At 43.8% G+C, this 15,876-nt stretch overlaps 1 long non-coding RNA gene across 2 annotated transcripts; it reads right to left on the reverse strand.

The window, feature by feature from the left end:
* Positions 1–980: 980 nt before the first annotated feature.
* Positions 981–10,841, reverse strand: LOC307226417. Of its 2 annotated transcripts, none has more exons than XR_013843394.1 (3): positions 10,463–10,841; positions 1,642–1,756; positions 981–1,085 (listed from the first exon to the last, which is right to left on the reverse strand). It is a non-coding gene; the product is annotated as an uncharacterized lncRNA (long non-coding RNA). The 2 variants fall into 2 exon arrangements; XR_013843395.1 differs by having other exon boundaries at positions 1,642–2,324.
* Positions 10,842–15,876: the final 5,035 nt, after the last annotated feature.

Consider the following 15,876-nt stretch of genomic DNA (forward strand, 5'->3'; position numbering starts at 1 on the left):
GAAGTGTCTCCGGACAGCGCTGGCCCCTGGCCTCTTAAGTGAGATGGGCGCACAACCCCAGAGTCTGTCAAGACTGGCCTGTACAGGCAGGGGTACCTTTACCTTTACCTTTTATCCCAGATCCTGGAACGTGGGTGGTGCTGTGGTCTAAACCACATAGCCTAGGGCTTGCCGATCGGAAGGTCGGTGGTTCAAATCCCCGCGATGACGTAAGCTCCCGTTGTTCGGTCCCAGCTCCTGCCTACCTAGCAGTTCGAAAGCACATCAAAGTGCAAATAGATAAATAGGTAAACAGGAAGGTAAACAGCATTTCCATGCACAGCTCTGGTTTCACCAGAAGCGGTTTAGTCATGCTGGCCACATGACCCGGAAGCTGTTTGTGGACAAATGCCAGCCCCCCTCGGCCAGTGAAGCGAGATGAGCATGCAACCCCAGAGTCGTCCGTGACTGCACCTAATGGTCAGGGGTACATTTACCATTTACATTTATCCCAGATCCTAGGCCAACACTTAAACCACTACATTGCACGGGCTCTTATACATGTGGGGCAGAAGCAGACATGGCCACATAAAAACTATCAGGAGCTTAAAAGTGAACTCCCAATTATCTTTTTGCAAGTGGGGCAACCCTACTGGCATCAACTGCACATGGGAGTTCCCCAAGGGCAAGGCCTAAGTGAAGCCAAAGGTGTGTGGGGGGGTGTTTGCTCCATTTTGAAACCAAACAGATTTTCCTCTCTGGAAGAAAGTTCTGCTTCAGGAGCAAGCCAGTTGACTCCGGGAGCTCTCCTTCAAAGGAACTTGCTCTGTGTGTGTGGAGCTTAAAATGGAGCCCCCCCCCCTGCCGTTGAGGAAACCTAATGTAATGCGTTTAGCAGTTGCCGAGAGTGACCTCCTCACATTAGAAGTACTACATTAAAGGATAGTAGTCTTAGAGGAAAAGTGATCTTTGTATATGTCAAATCTGATTCTTACCATATTTATTTCTTCCAGAAAGAAAAGCAGGATAAAAAATATTTTAAAGCAAATCAATCCAATATGGAGCATTTCTCTCCTCTTCCCCCTCTCCACTTCTGGGAACCACAGCTATAAGGAAAGATTTATGGGAGAGCAACAACGTTAACAAAGGGAAGTGGGTCTGTAAGCCTAGAGAGAAAAAATAAGGACAGGCATGTTACAATTATGTATTACAATAGTACCTCAGTTTTTTAACGTCTCGGTTGACGAACGTTTCGGTTTTTTAATGCCATAAATCCAGAAATAAATGGTTCCATTTTTGAATACGTCTCAGAAGTCGAACGGCTTCTGCTGAGTGTATATGCTATTTTTCTCAATTTTCTCTATGAAATTTGCAGGCTGCCCTTTGCGCCTCGGTTTTCGAACGTTTTGGAACTCAAACAGTCTTCCGGAATGGATTACGTTCAAAAACCGAGCTACTACTGTATTTGAAAGGATGTCATAAGAGGGACAGGAAGTGTTCACTTTGGCCATAAAGGTTAGGACATAGATAGTGGTAACATCACAAGGATTTCTGCTTGCACAAAAGTAACTTTCCTCCCCACTCATGTGCCCCATGACATCCCCTGCCATTGGACAGCTATCGGAATGTATTTTGCTTAGCAGCTCCACAGGCACGATTTACCTTAAAGTAGATTGCAGCCTCTCTGGGGGGCACAATGTCCCATACCTGGACTATTATCTGGCTATCTTGTATCGTGGACTGTAGGCTCTTTTGGATGACTTCCAACAGCATGGTTCTAATGAAGACATTATTTTAAAAAAACATTGTCTAATGGAGACAGGAGAGTTCCCAGTGAGGAAGATGGACCACATGACTCCTTAAACATTTTGGTTAGTGATAGCCAAAGAGAAGCAGCCAGTGCTTAGAAATGTTGTGACTGCAGGACTGAGAATGTTTGACTTGTCCCTGTGCCCACCACCCAGGCACAGTTTTTGTCCTCCTTCAGTAATTGCTTTTGATAGATAAGAAGAGTCTATCGACCTAGCTGATTTCTGTCCACCAGCTCTATACGTTGAGAGCCTTTTGTTCTGAGTGGACCATTCTGCTACTAGACCTGTTCCATCAAATCCAATGACTCCTCATTTTGGAAAGCCCAGAGCATGAGCATTGCGAACAACAATCCCAGGAGATGCAGTATTTCACTTTAGTGCATGGTGGTCGATGAGATAGAGGATTGCATTGCTCATTGTGGTAAGTCAAAGGCCTGTAGAGCAGATGTTCTGGGATACTCCGAGAATTCCTTTTGTTATTGTGAGTTGTATATCTGGTTAACTGAACCTGCCTCGTGTCATTCTCCCCCACAACTGAAAATAACAATGTTTTTACTTAGTAACAATACACAGGACTGAGCCAATTTCTTTTTGTTTTGTGAACCTTGAAGGGGAAATGAGTTTGTCCTGTTCAGAGAGACATTTAGTAGCAATATTCTGGACAACATAGTCAAACTACAGTGGTACCTCGGGTTACATACGCTTCAGGTTACAGACTCCGCTAACCCAGAAATAGTACCTGGGGTTAAGATCTTTGCTTCAGGATGAGAACAGAAATCGTGCTCTGGCAGCGCGGTGACAGCGGGAGGCCCCATTTTCTAAAGTGGTGCTTCAGGTTAAGAACACTTTCAGGTTAAGAACAGACCTCCGGAGCGAATTAAGTTCTTAATCCGAGGTACCACTGTATTGGTAAGTTGGTTATAACATTCCACCAAGTGGTGCAGGGAATATTTACTACTTTCTTGCTTCCTCAAGGGTTTGTTTGTTTGTTTGTTTGTTTGTTTGTTTGTTTGTATCAAATATAATTGTTTCACCAAGAGGTTCCATCCTTACCATGATGAGGGGCAATTTGGCAAATGGTCATGTGCTGTCACCTTACATTGCCCTCTGATGAAAACAGGTTCCATCTTTTCCCAAGCACTGAAACTGTCATGTGCCGCATGACACGACCCATATGCGTTCCAAGTTGTGATGGAGAGAAGCATGTGTTGGTGATTTGCCTTTTGAAAGCAGTGCTGATGTTGCACACAGCGAATTAGATCTAGGTTATTTAAAAAGCAAACAACAGATGGAAAGCATTTCACAAAGAAAATGGCTTCTTCTCCTTTGCTTTCCAAGCCATGTGAAAACTCTTTGCAGATTTCTGCCGCAACTGATTAGCTTTTAGACTATCAGAGACTTTTTTGTCCCAAGGTTACTGCCAAATATTTGGCTCCAAAAAATCCTGGAGGCATCCTTTAGTTCAGCTCTTGCCTTTGGCTCCAGACTTCCACTACCTGACGCCCTCCAAAGGTTTCACTCATTCATAAGGTTTCTTGCCTACCCTTCACAGTCCCATCCCAGGACAGGTTACAACCATATAGTAGAAAATGATAAAAACAGATAAAACCATTGGAATTCTAAAACAAGTAAAACCATTCCAAGTGCAACAGAGCAGTATAGAGTCGATAAAAGAGATGGGTCATTGGAAACTGCTTTATTCCTAGTCAGACCATTGGGTCCATCCAGTTCAGCACTGTCTAAAATGACTAGCAGTGGATCTCCTGGGTTTCCAATTCCCCCATCACTACCTGGAGATGCTGGGGACTGAACCTAGGACCTTCTGAATGCAAGGTGTTGCTCTGCAACAAAATCCTTCCCCAGTGTCAGGCTTCAGGGACCCAGCTTCCTCCCCACCCCACCCCCTTGGCAGTAGATATGCAGAACAAAGAGAAAGGAGTCTCTTACCAGATAGAGATTTTAATGATCACAGCGAGAGAGCAAATAATCCATTCCTCGGAATGAAGGGGCTCTCAATTAAGGGTTCCACCCACTTCCTCCCTAGTCTCCCCTCGTCACTTCTGCATCTTGCAACCTGATCTCTCAACCGCTATGCTTCTGTGCTGCCACCTTATCTGCTCTCCTTGGCCTTGGGCTGAGCAGGTGGATGCTTTCCAGCAACATTGAGTCGCTCCCAGTTCTTCTTCTCCTAGCTGTTCACCACCCAGTTCTTCCAAATTTCCGTCTATGTCCCTCTGCGAACCACTGTTCCAAATCTATACTGTCCCACTGCTCCTGGGAAGATCCAGGATCCCGGTCAGGAGCAGGGGGAGGGGGAAGGCTCCCACCATTCCTCCTCAGTGTCGCCCTTCTCTGCACGGACCCTGACACCCAGGCTGTTACTTATAAAAAAGTTGTGCCCATGACACAGGGAAGTCCCTCAGGGGTATTGACAGAAATATGTAAGAAACATCTCACAACAAAAGGAAATCTTCAGGCATGTGACGTCCACAAAAATGTTTGTTCACAAGGAACCCCACCTCCCACCCCGTCCCAGTTAGAATGCCAAGACATAGGAAGACTAAAAGGTAAAGGTAAAGGTACCCCTGCCCATACGGGCCAGTCTTGACAGACTCTGGGGTTGTGCGCCCATCTCACTTAAGAGGCCAGGGGCCAGCGCTGTCCGGAGACACTTCCGGGTCACGTGGCCAGCGTGACATCGCTGCTCTGGCCAGAGCCAGAGCCAGAGCCGCACACGGAAACGCCGTTTACCTTCCCGCTGGTAAGCGGTCCCTATTTATCTACTTGCACCCGGAGGTGCTTTCAAACTGCTAGGTTGGCAGGCGCTGGGACCGAGCAGCGGGAGCGCACCCCGCCGCAGGGATTCGAACCGCCGACCTTTCGATCGGCAAGCCCTAGGCGCTGAGGCTTTAACCCACAGCGCCACCTGCGTCCCCCATAGGAAGACTAACAAGGAAGCAATTTTCAGTGGTGGAGAGGAAGAGCAGGTCCAGCAGGGTCTGGTCACTGATGCCACTCCTGGAAGGAAGACTCCCAGGAAGAAGGTTATTTTTTAAAATCCAAATTAAAAAAAGAAAAAAAAAAGAAAAAGCAGCCAAAGATGCCAGGAATGCATTTGTATATCAGAACCAGATAAACAGCAAGAAAGATGGACGAGCTGAGCTACCTAAGCCTTTTTCACACATACACTGATAGCCTGACTTCTGCGTCTCGACAGTAAAAATTGTACCATCCCATCACACACGTACACCCAATACTAAAAGATTATTTGCAATTAAATTTATTTCCAGCAAATTACGGCACTGAATGTGTAACGCATTATCGACTTCAGCCTTTGCTCAGCCTTTGGCGCACAAAGCAAACAGCTTGACTGATGCACTGTGTTTGGGCACCATCCAGCCATTGTTAAGTCCCATTGATTGCTTTGGATGAATTAATGGGGTTTTAAAAGTGCTTAAAGTTGGCTAGATTGGTATCCTATATTTCATAGAATCATAGAATCATAGAGTTGGAAGAGACCACAAGGGCCATCGAGTCCAACCCCCTGCCAAGCAGGAAACACCATCAGAGCACTCCTGACATATGGTTGTCAAGCCTCTGCTTAAAGACCTCCAAAGAAGGAGACCCCACCACACTCCTTGGCAGCAAATTCCACTGTCAAACAGCTCTTACTGTCAGGAAGTTCTTCCTAATGTTTAGGTGGAATCTTCTTTCTTGTAGTTTGGATCCATTGCTCCGTGTCCGCTTCTCTGGAGCAGCAGAAAACAACCTTTCTCCCTCCTCTATGTGACATCCTTTTATATATTTGAACATGGCTATCATATTACCCCTTAACCTCCTCTTCTCCAGGCTAAACATGCCCAGCTCCCTTAGCCGTTCCTCATAAGGCATCGTTTCCAGGCCTTTGACCATTTTGGTTGCCCTCCTCTGGACACGTTCCAGTTTGTCAGTGTCCTTCTTGAACTGTGGTGCCCAGAACTGGACACAGTACTCCAGGTAAGGTCTGACCAGAGCAGAATACAGTGGCACTATTACTTCCCTTGATCTAGATGCAATACTCCTATTGATGCAGCCCAGAATTGCATTGGCTTTTTTAGCTGCCGCGTCACACTGTTGGCTCATGTCAAGTTTGTGGTCAATCAAGACTCCTAGATCCTTTTCACATGTACTGCTCTCAAGCCAGGTGTCACCCATCTTGCATTTGTGCCTCTCATTTTTTTTGCCCAAGTGCAATACTTTACATTTCTCCCTGTTAAAATTCATCTTGTTTGTTTTGGCCCAGTTCTCTAATCTGTCAAGGTCGTTTTGAAGTGTGATCCTGTCCTCTGGGGTGTTAGCCACCCCTCCCAGTTTGGTGTCATCTGCAAATTTGATCAGGATGCCCTTGAGTCCATCATCCAAGTCGTTGATAAAGATGATGAATAAGACTGGGCCCAAGACAGAACCCTGTGGCACCCCACTAGTCACTCTTCTCCAGGATGAAGAGGAACCATTGATGAGCACCCTTTGGGTTCGGTCAGTCAGCCAGTTACAAATCCACTGAGTGGTAGCATAGTCAAGACCGCATTTTACCAGCTTCTTTACAAGAATATCATGGGGCACCTTGTCAAATGCCTTCCTGAAATCAAGGTAGGGTACATCCACTGCGTTCCCTTCATCTAACAGGCTTGTAATTCTGTCAAAAAACGAGATCAGGTTAGTCTGACATGACTTATTTTTCAGAAATCCATGCTGACTATTGGTGATCACAGCATTCCTTTCTAGGTGCTCACAGATTGTTTGCTTAATGATCTGCTCCAGAATCTTCCCTGGTATTGATGTCAGACTGACTGGGCGGTAATTATTTGGGTCATCTCTTTTCCCCTTTTTGAAAATAGGGACAACATTTGCCCTCCTCCAGTCTGCCGGGACTTCGCCTGTTCTCCAGGAATTCTCAAAGATGACTGCCAGTGGTTCTGAGATCACATCTGCCATCTGACAATAAAGATTATTATTATTATTATTATTATTATTATTATTATTATTATCTTTTAATACTCTTGGATGCAGTTCATCTGGCCCTGGAGACATGAATACATCTAGACTAGCCAAGTATTCTTGTACTATCTCCTTAGTTATTCTAGGCTGTGTTTCATCTGCTGAATCATTTGCTCCAAATTCTTCAGGTCGGGCATTGTTTTCTTTATCGGAGAAGACTGAGGCAAAGAAGGCATTGAGGAGTTCAGCCCTTTCTGTGTCCCCTGTTTGCATTTCACCATCTTCTCCTCTGAGTGACCCCACTGTTTCTTTGTTCTTCCTTTTGCTACAAACATACCCATAAAAGCCTTTTTTGTTGCTTTTAACCTCTCTAGCAAGCCTGAGTTCATTCTGTGCTTTAGCTTTTCTGACTTTGTGTCTACACGTGCTGGCTATTTGTTTGAATTCCTCTTTGGTGGTTTCCCCCTTTTCCATTTTTTGTACACATCCTTTTTTAATCTTAACTCAGTTAAAAGTTCTTTAGATAGCCACCCTGGCTTCTTTAGGCACCTTCCATGTTTCCGTCTCATTGGTATTGCCTGAAGTTGTGCTTTTACTATCTCCCTCTTAACAAACTCCCAGCCATCATGAACTCCCTTTCCTTTTAGTATTACTGTCCATGGGATCTCACCCAGCACTTCCCTAAGTTTTATGAAGTTGGCTTTATTAAAGTCAAGAAATTGAGTCCTAGTACGCTTGGCTGCTCCTTTCCGCTGTATAGTAAACTTCAGAAGACCATGATCACTCGCGCCTAATGATCCTTCCACTTCTACCCCACTAACCAGGTCATCAACATTGGCTAGCACCAGATCTAAAATGGCTGTTCCTCTTGTTGCTTCTCCCACTTTCTGGACAATGAAGTTGTCTGCAAGGCCAGTGAGGAATCTGTTTGACCTTATGCTCTTGGCTGAGTTTGACATCCAACAAATATCCGGGTAACTGAAGTCCCCCATTACTACTATCTCCCTTCCTTTTGCATGCTTGGCCATCTGTTCCAGGAAGGCATCATCTATGTCCTCCGTTTGGCTTGGGGATCTATAGTAAACTCCCACAATGAGGTCACTGTTATTCTTCTCTCCCTTAATTTTGACCCAAATGCTCTCACTTTGGCTTTGAGGTTCTAAATCTTGAATCTCTTCACAGGTATACACATCCCTGACATATAACGCCACTCCTCCTCCTTTCTTGTCTGGTCTGTTTCTCTGAAATAGATTATATCCCTCCATTATTACATTCCAGTCGTGGGACTTATCCCACCAGGTTTCAGTGATGCCTATTATGTCATATTTAGTTTGCTGTACCAAGAGCTCAAGCTCATCTTGTTTATTTCCCATGCTTTGCGTATTAGTGTACAGACATTGAAGTCCATTAATCATTCCCCCGTGTCTCTTATTTAAGGATTTGAATCACTAGACTTTATAGATAGTGCGTTAGTTAACTATGTCATCTGATTGTTCATTTGGACTGGATTTCCAGACTTTTGCTGGGGTTCAGAGGGTTGTAGCATTTTAAGAAAATCAAAACACTGCAGTAATTTTGAAATATAGCATCAGGGGAAGAAACATACACAAAGCATAGGCTATGAGTACTGGATCAGAACTTTGAATCATGGTATCATAGAATCATAGAATTGTAGTCTTAGATTGGACCTCAAGAGTCATCTTGTCCAACCTTCTCTGATGCAGGAATTTCAACTAAAACCTTCTTGACACACGGCTATCCAACCTCTGCTAAAAAAAACCTATGCACCAACTTCTGAAGGAGTTGTTCCACTGTTGAACAGCTCACACTGTCGGAAAGTTCTTCCTGATGTTTAGTCGGAATCTCCTTTCTTGTAACTTGAATCTGTTGGTCCTGGTCCTACACTCCGGAGCAGGAGAAAACAAGCTTGCCCCATCTTCTATGTGACAGCCCTTTAGATATTTGAAGATGGCTATCATATCTCCTCTCAGTCTCCTCTTTCCCAGGCTAAATGTACCCAACTCCCTCAACCAAGTCAGGTTCTCATAAGATTTAAAGAACAGGGAGTACCAATGGGAAATAGGGAAGGGGGAGACACTCCCATTGTTCCTGAAAACATTATATACATACAGTTACTCAGCTACTCTAAAAGACTGGTCTTCATACTAGGGCACCAATGCACCAGTTCTCCATAGCTCCTTGTTCTAATCCGCTCACCAGGCTTAGGGTAGCCCTATGGTTTGACAAAGTCCCTAAGACCCCCATGAGGTCTGAGCATGCTTGGGGGCTACAGAACACTGATTGACAGGACTGGGGACAATAACTGGGTGAGAGGACAAATGGGGCAGAATATTCTGGAGGACACTGAACAACAGTACTCAACACTGCAACCTATTGTTGCTTTATTACATATCGTAGAATCAAAGAATTGTAGAGTTGGAAGGGACCTCAAGGATCATCTAGTCCAACCCCCGGCAATGCAGGAATCTTTTTGCCCAACGTGGGGCTCAAACACACAACCCTGATATCTGTAATTGTAAGCTGCCTCAAACATTTTTCATGAGAAAGGCAGACTAGAAATATTACAAATAAATGTTTTGGGCAGTGCTCCAGAAAGTTTTGCTCAGAGTAGACCTCCTGAAATTAATTGACCTAACTTTATCCTATTCATTAACTTGGTAAACTCATGGCAAAATTATTTGCACCTGTGGCTCTCTAGTGATGAACTCAAGAGTCGATTGCAAGAGAAAATTCCCCCTTGAAAAGTCCTGTGGTCAGCCAACATTGACACCTCCACGTGTCACAGAAAACCTTCAAAAAGAATCTCAGGAGTGCCACGGTTACGTCACACACAGCAGTCCTTAACAGCGGGTGAAGGTGGAAACACTCCATTTCTGATTCTAACCCGAATCACATGGCACATTTGTTGGCAATGGAATGTGACCCTGGGAAGGAATGCAAAGCAGGCATGGAAAGACCTGTGAGAAAATAGGTGAGTAATATCTAGGGTGATTCGTTGCTCTCCTGCTGCTGGCCAATATATATCAAAAGGAAAAGAAACAGCCTTCTAGAGGATATGAAAAAGTCTGGCGTTTCCCATCCATTAGTTTGCAAGTAAAACGACCTTGGGGAGCACGTAGGTAGAAGCCCAGATAGCATAAGAGCTGATCAAAATGTGGAGGAAATTAAAGACATATGTAGCAAATGAAGTGCGAGGCTTATCTACAAGGAAATGCAATATCTATCTGAAGCGTGGAGAACCTTTGACCCTCCAGATGTTGCTGAACGACAGCTCCCACCATCCCTACCCAAGGGCTATGCTTGCTGGGGCTGATGGGATTTGAAGTTCAGCAACATCTGGAGGGCCGAAAGCTCCCCACACCCACCTTAGACTTTAACATGGCATAAGGGATGTTACCAAAAGCAACTGAAACCTCATGTATGAAAATGCCCCAAACCAGTAGTATTTCGTAGCCAAATTCTGCCAGGAAGCACTGTGCCAAAACAGCGGCTCAGAATACTACTACTACAAATAATAATAATAATAATAATAATAATAATAATAATGGCGGCCCCACTCCCTAAGGCACTGGTCTTCAACTAGTAAGGCAGAACACATAACTAGGTCATGACCCCATCTAAGGTGGGATACAATAGCAGCACTAGAAATACATGATTAAAACAGGTTTACTCACATGAAAAGACTTGTCAGGATTCAAGAGTTACAGTGATGAAAATCAGGCAGGCAAGAATCCTTAAAAGTCACAGAAGTCCATTTTCCAGCTCATAGTGATATACACTCCCTTGAGGAGAACTCACTGACAACCTATACCATTGTAGGAAAGAAAAAGAGCATGTACAGTGAAAGAAAGAAGATGATTAACTTTTCTATTGTTCCCCCTCCTGTCACAAAAGTTTACAGGATGTGACGTCATACATCCCCCTGCTTGTGACTCTCTAGCAATCATGCATTTGTGATTTTGGCGGCAGATTATCGCACACTGGGGACACAGGCATTTTCTGGGCCAAGGCGTCTCTCCCCCACAAGAAAAATACCACAATGGTTGTATACTGTACAGCAAACCAGGCATTTGTAACCTAAGCCCTAGGTGTGGGCAGCATTCCTAACCCCTGGCATCAAAGCCACCTGAATAAGCCCTACCAGCGATCACCACAATATCCTTCTATTCTCCTAATGCAGCAAGTTTATCCTTATTCCAATTTAACCTTTCAGGAAAAGAGGTTAATGAGTTGGGATTCCAAATTGGCCATCCTGATTCCATGCCAGACCCATTTGCTCAGAAGGCAGCCTAGATAATCTGTTTATTAGGAGCGGAGATAAATCCCCTTTGTGGCCATTTTTTATTTAATGACTCACCTCCCCATAAATGGCTGCTCTCCCCTTTATACCCATTTTGTTCCCACGGGGGCCTTCATTGTCAGAGATATCAATGAAGTGTCTGCTGACCACACACTTGTATCCAAATATTTGCGCTATTCAGAAGTGAATTGCTCATTCAACTAAATGCTCAATTATGCCAGGGTTCTTTTAATTAGAGGGAATACTTGGGCCAGGTAGCCTGCATGGGACGAGGAACAAATTTCTCAGCATATGGAACGCATGTACAGCAATAGGGTACTCCAATCACTCTATACATGGAGTAGCCTTTAAAGATGGTTCAGAGGCTGCAATTGGTGCAGAATGCAGTGGTCAGAATGCTGAACGCTCTTTGAGATTATGAGCGGAGTACGGCATTGCTATATCAACTGTGCTGGTTCCTTGTTTGCTTCCGGGCCTGATAGAAAGTGCTAGTGTTTAACCCTGAAGCCATGCTGGCAGATGCAACCCCGAACATCTGTAGGGGACCAGGTGGGCAAAGGTTTTTTAATGGCTTGGCTGGCTGGTTGCCTGGCTGGCTGGCTGGCTGGCAGCCTGAAAAGACTGTCTTCACTCATACAAACGTGCCTGAGCCTTATGATTCTCCCCTAATTCTCCCCTGGTCTCCTCGCTGGTCCAAATAGGACTAATTTAGCCAGCTAGCCCTGGTGATCATCTAATGTTTATTGGATGGATTTCCCCCCTAAATTGATTTTTGAATTCTGAATTTATTGTTATTCACGTTTATACTGTATTTTATGCTTTTTTTGGTTGCATCAATTAAGTGTTTTAAATTTGTTGCTAGCCACCCTGAGCCCGGTTTTCTGAACCGGGAAGGGCGGGGTATAAATAAAAATGTATTATTATTATTATTATTATTATTATTATTATGACTCTTGAGTTGAGCTATTGTTTAGGGGGTTTGTTGTGGGGGGTGTTGTTATTGATATATTATTGTATCTATATTTTTTAGATCTTTTAGACTTATGTAAGAAATTGAGTTTGGTTGTGCACTTTTTGATGTGTTTTATTCATTCATGATGCTGATGTGTTTTGATGTGTTTTATTCATTCATGATGCTGATTGTCTTTGGAGGGTCTGCCCCATCACCATTAGAAACATAGTTGGATGGGTATTAGGACAACAATGGGTGTGACTTCCTATTGTATAGTAGGCTATATTTCATCCATGCAAAAACCAGACATTGATAATTGCATATGTACAGTGGTACCTTGGTTCTCAAACTTAATCCGTTCGGGAAGTCCGTTCCAAAACCAAAGTGTTCCAAAACCAAGGCGCACTTTCCCATAGAAAGTAATGTTTGTGAAAAAACTAATAAAAATATTTTTTTATTTTAATAAAAATTAAAAAAGAAAGTACTGCAAAACCGATTAATCCGTTCCAGACTTTTAAAAACAACCCCTAAAACAGCAATTTAACATGAATTTTACTATCTAACGAGACCACTGATCCATAAAATGAAAGCAATAATCAATGCACTGTACTATAAAATAAATAAGACAGTATTGTAAATGATAAAAATTAAAATCATTATTATTATTATTCTTACCTGCACTGATGTTAGTCATTGTTTGGATGGGGGGCTTTTATCCATTTCTGCAGTCACACAATCAATCAATCAATCAATCAGTAGCTGAACTAGGTTCCACACAGTTACAAAAACAAATTAACCGAAAAAAACTTCAAAAACAAAAAGGCAAAATAAATAGCAAAAACAAAAGCACAAAACTTAATCTGTTCTGGAAGTCCATTTGACTTCCAAAATGTTTGAAAACCAAGGCGCAGTTTCTGGTAGGTGCAGGGGCCCTGGAAACGATAGCCGACAACCGCATCGGATATTTGGCTTCCGGAAATTGTTCAGAAACTGAGGCATCTAATCATAAGCCTGCATTTTTATTGAGGCTTGATCAGGGCCTGTATTTTAAAATGAGCTTAAAGATTTTCAAATGTTCATGCCAGGCAGAAGACCAGCTGCCCAAGAACCTTGGCAAGATGTTTATTCTCCTAGACAAGGGGGGCCCCTGATTTATAGCAGAAAACAATTCTCAAAGTCAAAGGGAATTACAGGCTGACAGCCAAGGTTACACTGACCCTACATATTACAGAAGATAAAAAAGCAGAGAAAAACATAATTAAGAGTGGGTAAATAGTAAAATAAAACCATGTGCCTCCCATTCAACTTGAGCCATATTTTCCTAAGGTTCAAAGGTCAAGAGCAATGGAAAAGCATCTAGCTGGCAGAAAGGAAGAGAGTATTTTGGGAAGTCTTTTTCTAAAGTTGTTTCTTTCTTAAACTGAGATCCTTTTAAGATTTCTTTTCCTTTTAAAAGGTTATTTATGTTATGTATTAAATATATTGGCTTAAATGTAATTATGCAAAGGAATTAGAAGCTAAGAAATGTTAAATCCTTATGCTAGATTCTTATTTCATATAGTTGGAAGAGATCACAGGGGCCATCAGCCACCAGCCTAGCCCCCCTTGCCAAGCAGGAAACATCATTAGATCACACATATGGTTGTCAGGCCTTTGTTTAAAAGACCTTCAAGAGAAGGAGATCTTTCAATGATGATCCTTTAAGATAAAAATTTAAGATTAACCATCTGTTTTGGAGGGCAATAGGGCGAGGTGAGCTGGTAATTAAGGTTCCTTGTTGAGACACATGTAAGATATATTACTACTTATTTGTCATTTATAGATAGAAGAATATATATCTTTTTGTTTCCCATAAAAGGACAAGAGGAAATGGGTGTATCTTTTGTGATTGGTTCTAGCAAACAGCCAATAGGAATTTCAACCAGGCTGATTGGACAGAGGCAGCCACAGGAGGAGCAAGGGGGCTGGATTAAGGAAATATAAGTGCTGGCCAGAATGGCAGGAGGCCAGGCCAGAGCTTGGTAACCATATACCACTGTGCCTCATATTTATTTGTCTGACAAATAAATTATTATTTTAATTTCTCTATTGCTGCGTTGAATATTTCATTCCAGCTAAGCGTTAACCACAAGCAGGGTGCTACAAAACCAGAACACTTACTTCCGAGTTTTCGGCATTTGGGAACCAAGGCGTTTGAGTACCAAGGTACCACTGTACATATCCACCTAGGCAAATAAAATGGCATTGTCACGCATCAAGGATACATTCCATCCAGACAAAAATACTCAAAATGGTGTGGGACATGGCTTAGGGAGGAGAGATGGGAAAGTCTTTTGGGCCACATAGAGAGGCCTAGTCACAGCACCCAAGGCCTTCCCAGGACACACAACTGTTTCACACTGAGGTTTTCTGACAGACAATTATTCCCAACAATGTTTTGTGTGCGCGAGGTGAGGGCCCATGCTCTAGCACAACGCCTTGCTGTACATGCATAAATGTTGAGGAATCTGTGTTTGCGTGTTCAGATGAAATGTGTAATGTGTAGCCACAGCAAACACAATTGCCCTCTTTTTGTTTTTTTGTGGTTTTTTTTAAATCAGGAAAAAAGAAAAGGAAAACACCACAGTGCACTTGTCTCCACTCTGCGGTGACCTCTGGAGGTGTGGAGGGAAAAACTGTTGGGGTTCAGAACTTACTGGGTTAATTTTTGTTCTGAGTGTGCCTCCCATTCTGACGTGTGGAAAGAGGGAGGAGTTCTACTTGTTGTTCTCTCTGTGTCTCTGAGAGAGGATGCCATGAATGCTAGCAGTCCAGGAGAATTTGGGAAATGCTGAGCTGTAAATATTTGCTGCAATAAAGAACTGATGAATTTGGACATACACAGTGCTTGGTGTGTTTGGATCTGAAGCAGACTGCAACGGTTTTGATCCGCTGTGTTTTTACTCTGCTAGACGAAACCAGGAGTCAGGAAGGAGGTCTGCGCAGCTTGGCTGGGAAGCGTGCCGGACCACTGGGGCTAATTGAGGCCATAAAGCAATTAGCTGGCCAGTGCAATTAAGATCTTATCAGATTTTCACAGGTTATGGAGGACCTAATTACCGCTAATAAAACTGTTGCTGGGAGTCTGCCGGTGAGCTTTGAAGTCTTGAAGTCAGCTTGGCAATAGCTGGAAGACGCTACTGAAGCGGCAGAGGTCTGCGTTCTGTGTTCTGCCTGCTGCAAGAGGCAAGAGTTGCTGAGGCAGAGAGCTTGGAAAGCAGCTGAGGAATCGGGTGCCGGAGAGCTGACTGGTGAAACGTGAGTACAGCAGCTGGGGCCCTGGGAAAGAGGAGAAAATGGCAGACAGCCAGGTCTTTGAGGACGTTCCGCTTGAGAAGCTCACTTTAAGAAGTTGGGCAACCTGGTCCAGAAGAGTAAGGGGTTGGTTTCTGGTTACTGGGCTTTGGGATGTAAGCCAGAGAGAACCATGTCCCCTGAATCCAGGTCCTGAAGGGACAGACGTTACAGGCTTTGAGGCTGCGTTGCCTGAAGATAGCCAGCAGAGAATGCAAAGAGAGCTTGCTATGCTAAAAGCATGCGTACATGCATCACTTTTGCCCAGTTTGGAGGGCGTAAAGTCAGCAAGGGCTGCCTGGGAGGTGCTGAGAAGTTTGTGTGAAACTTCAGCAGGAGGCAAGAGCCCTGGAGGAGTCATGAAGAGCCTGGAGATGGCTGTAGCCCCAGTCCCTGAGGTGCAAGTCGGGGGGACTGAGAATTCCAAAGGCAAGTTTCAAAAGTTTTCCACTGTGAGTGCTGAGGTGGAATGCAGTTTCAGCGAGGGCAGGGCTGGCACAGAG

This window comes from Podarcis cretensis (genome assembly GCF_951804945.1).
Source record: "Podarcis cretensis genome assembly, chromosome: 11".
Lineage (NCBI taxonomy): Eukaryota > Metazoa > Chordata > Lepidosauria > Squamata > Lacertidae > Podarcis > Podarcis cretensis.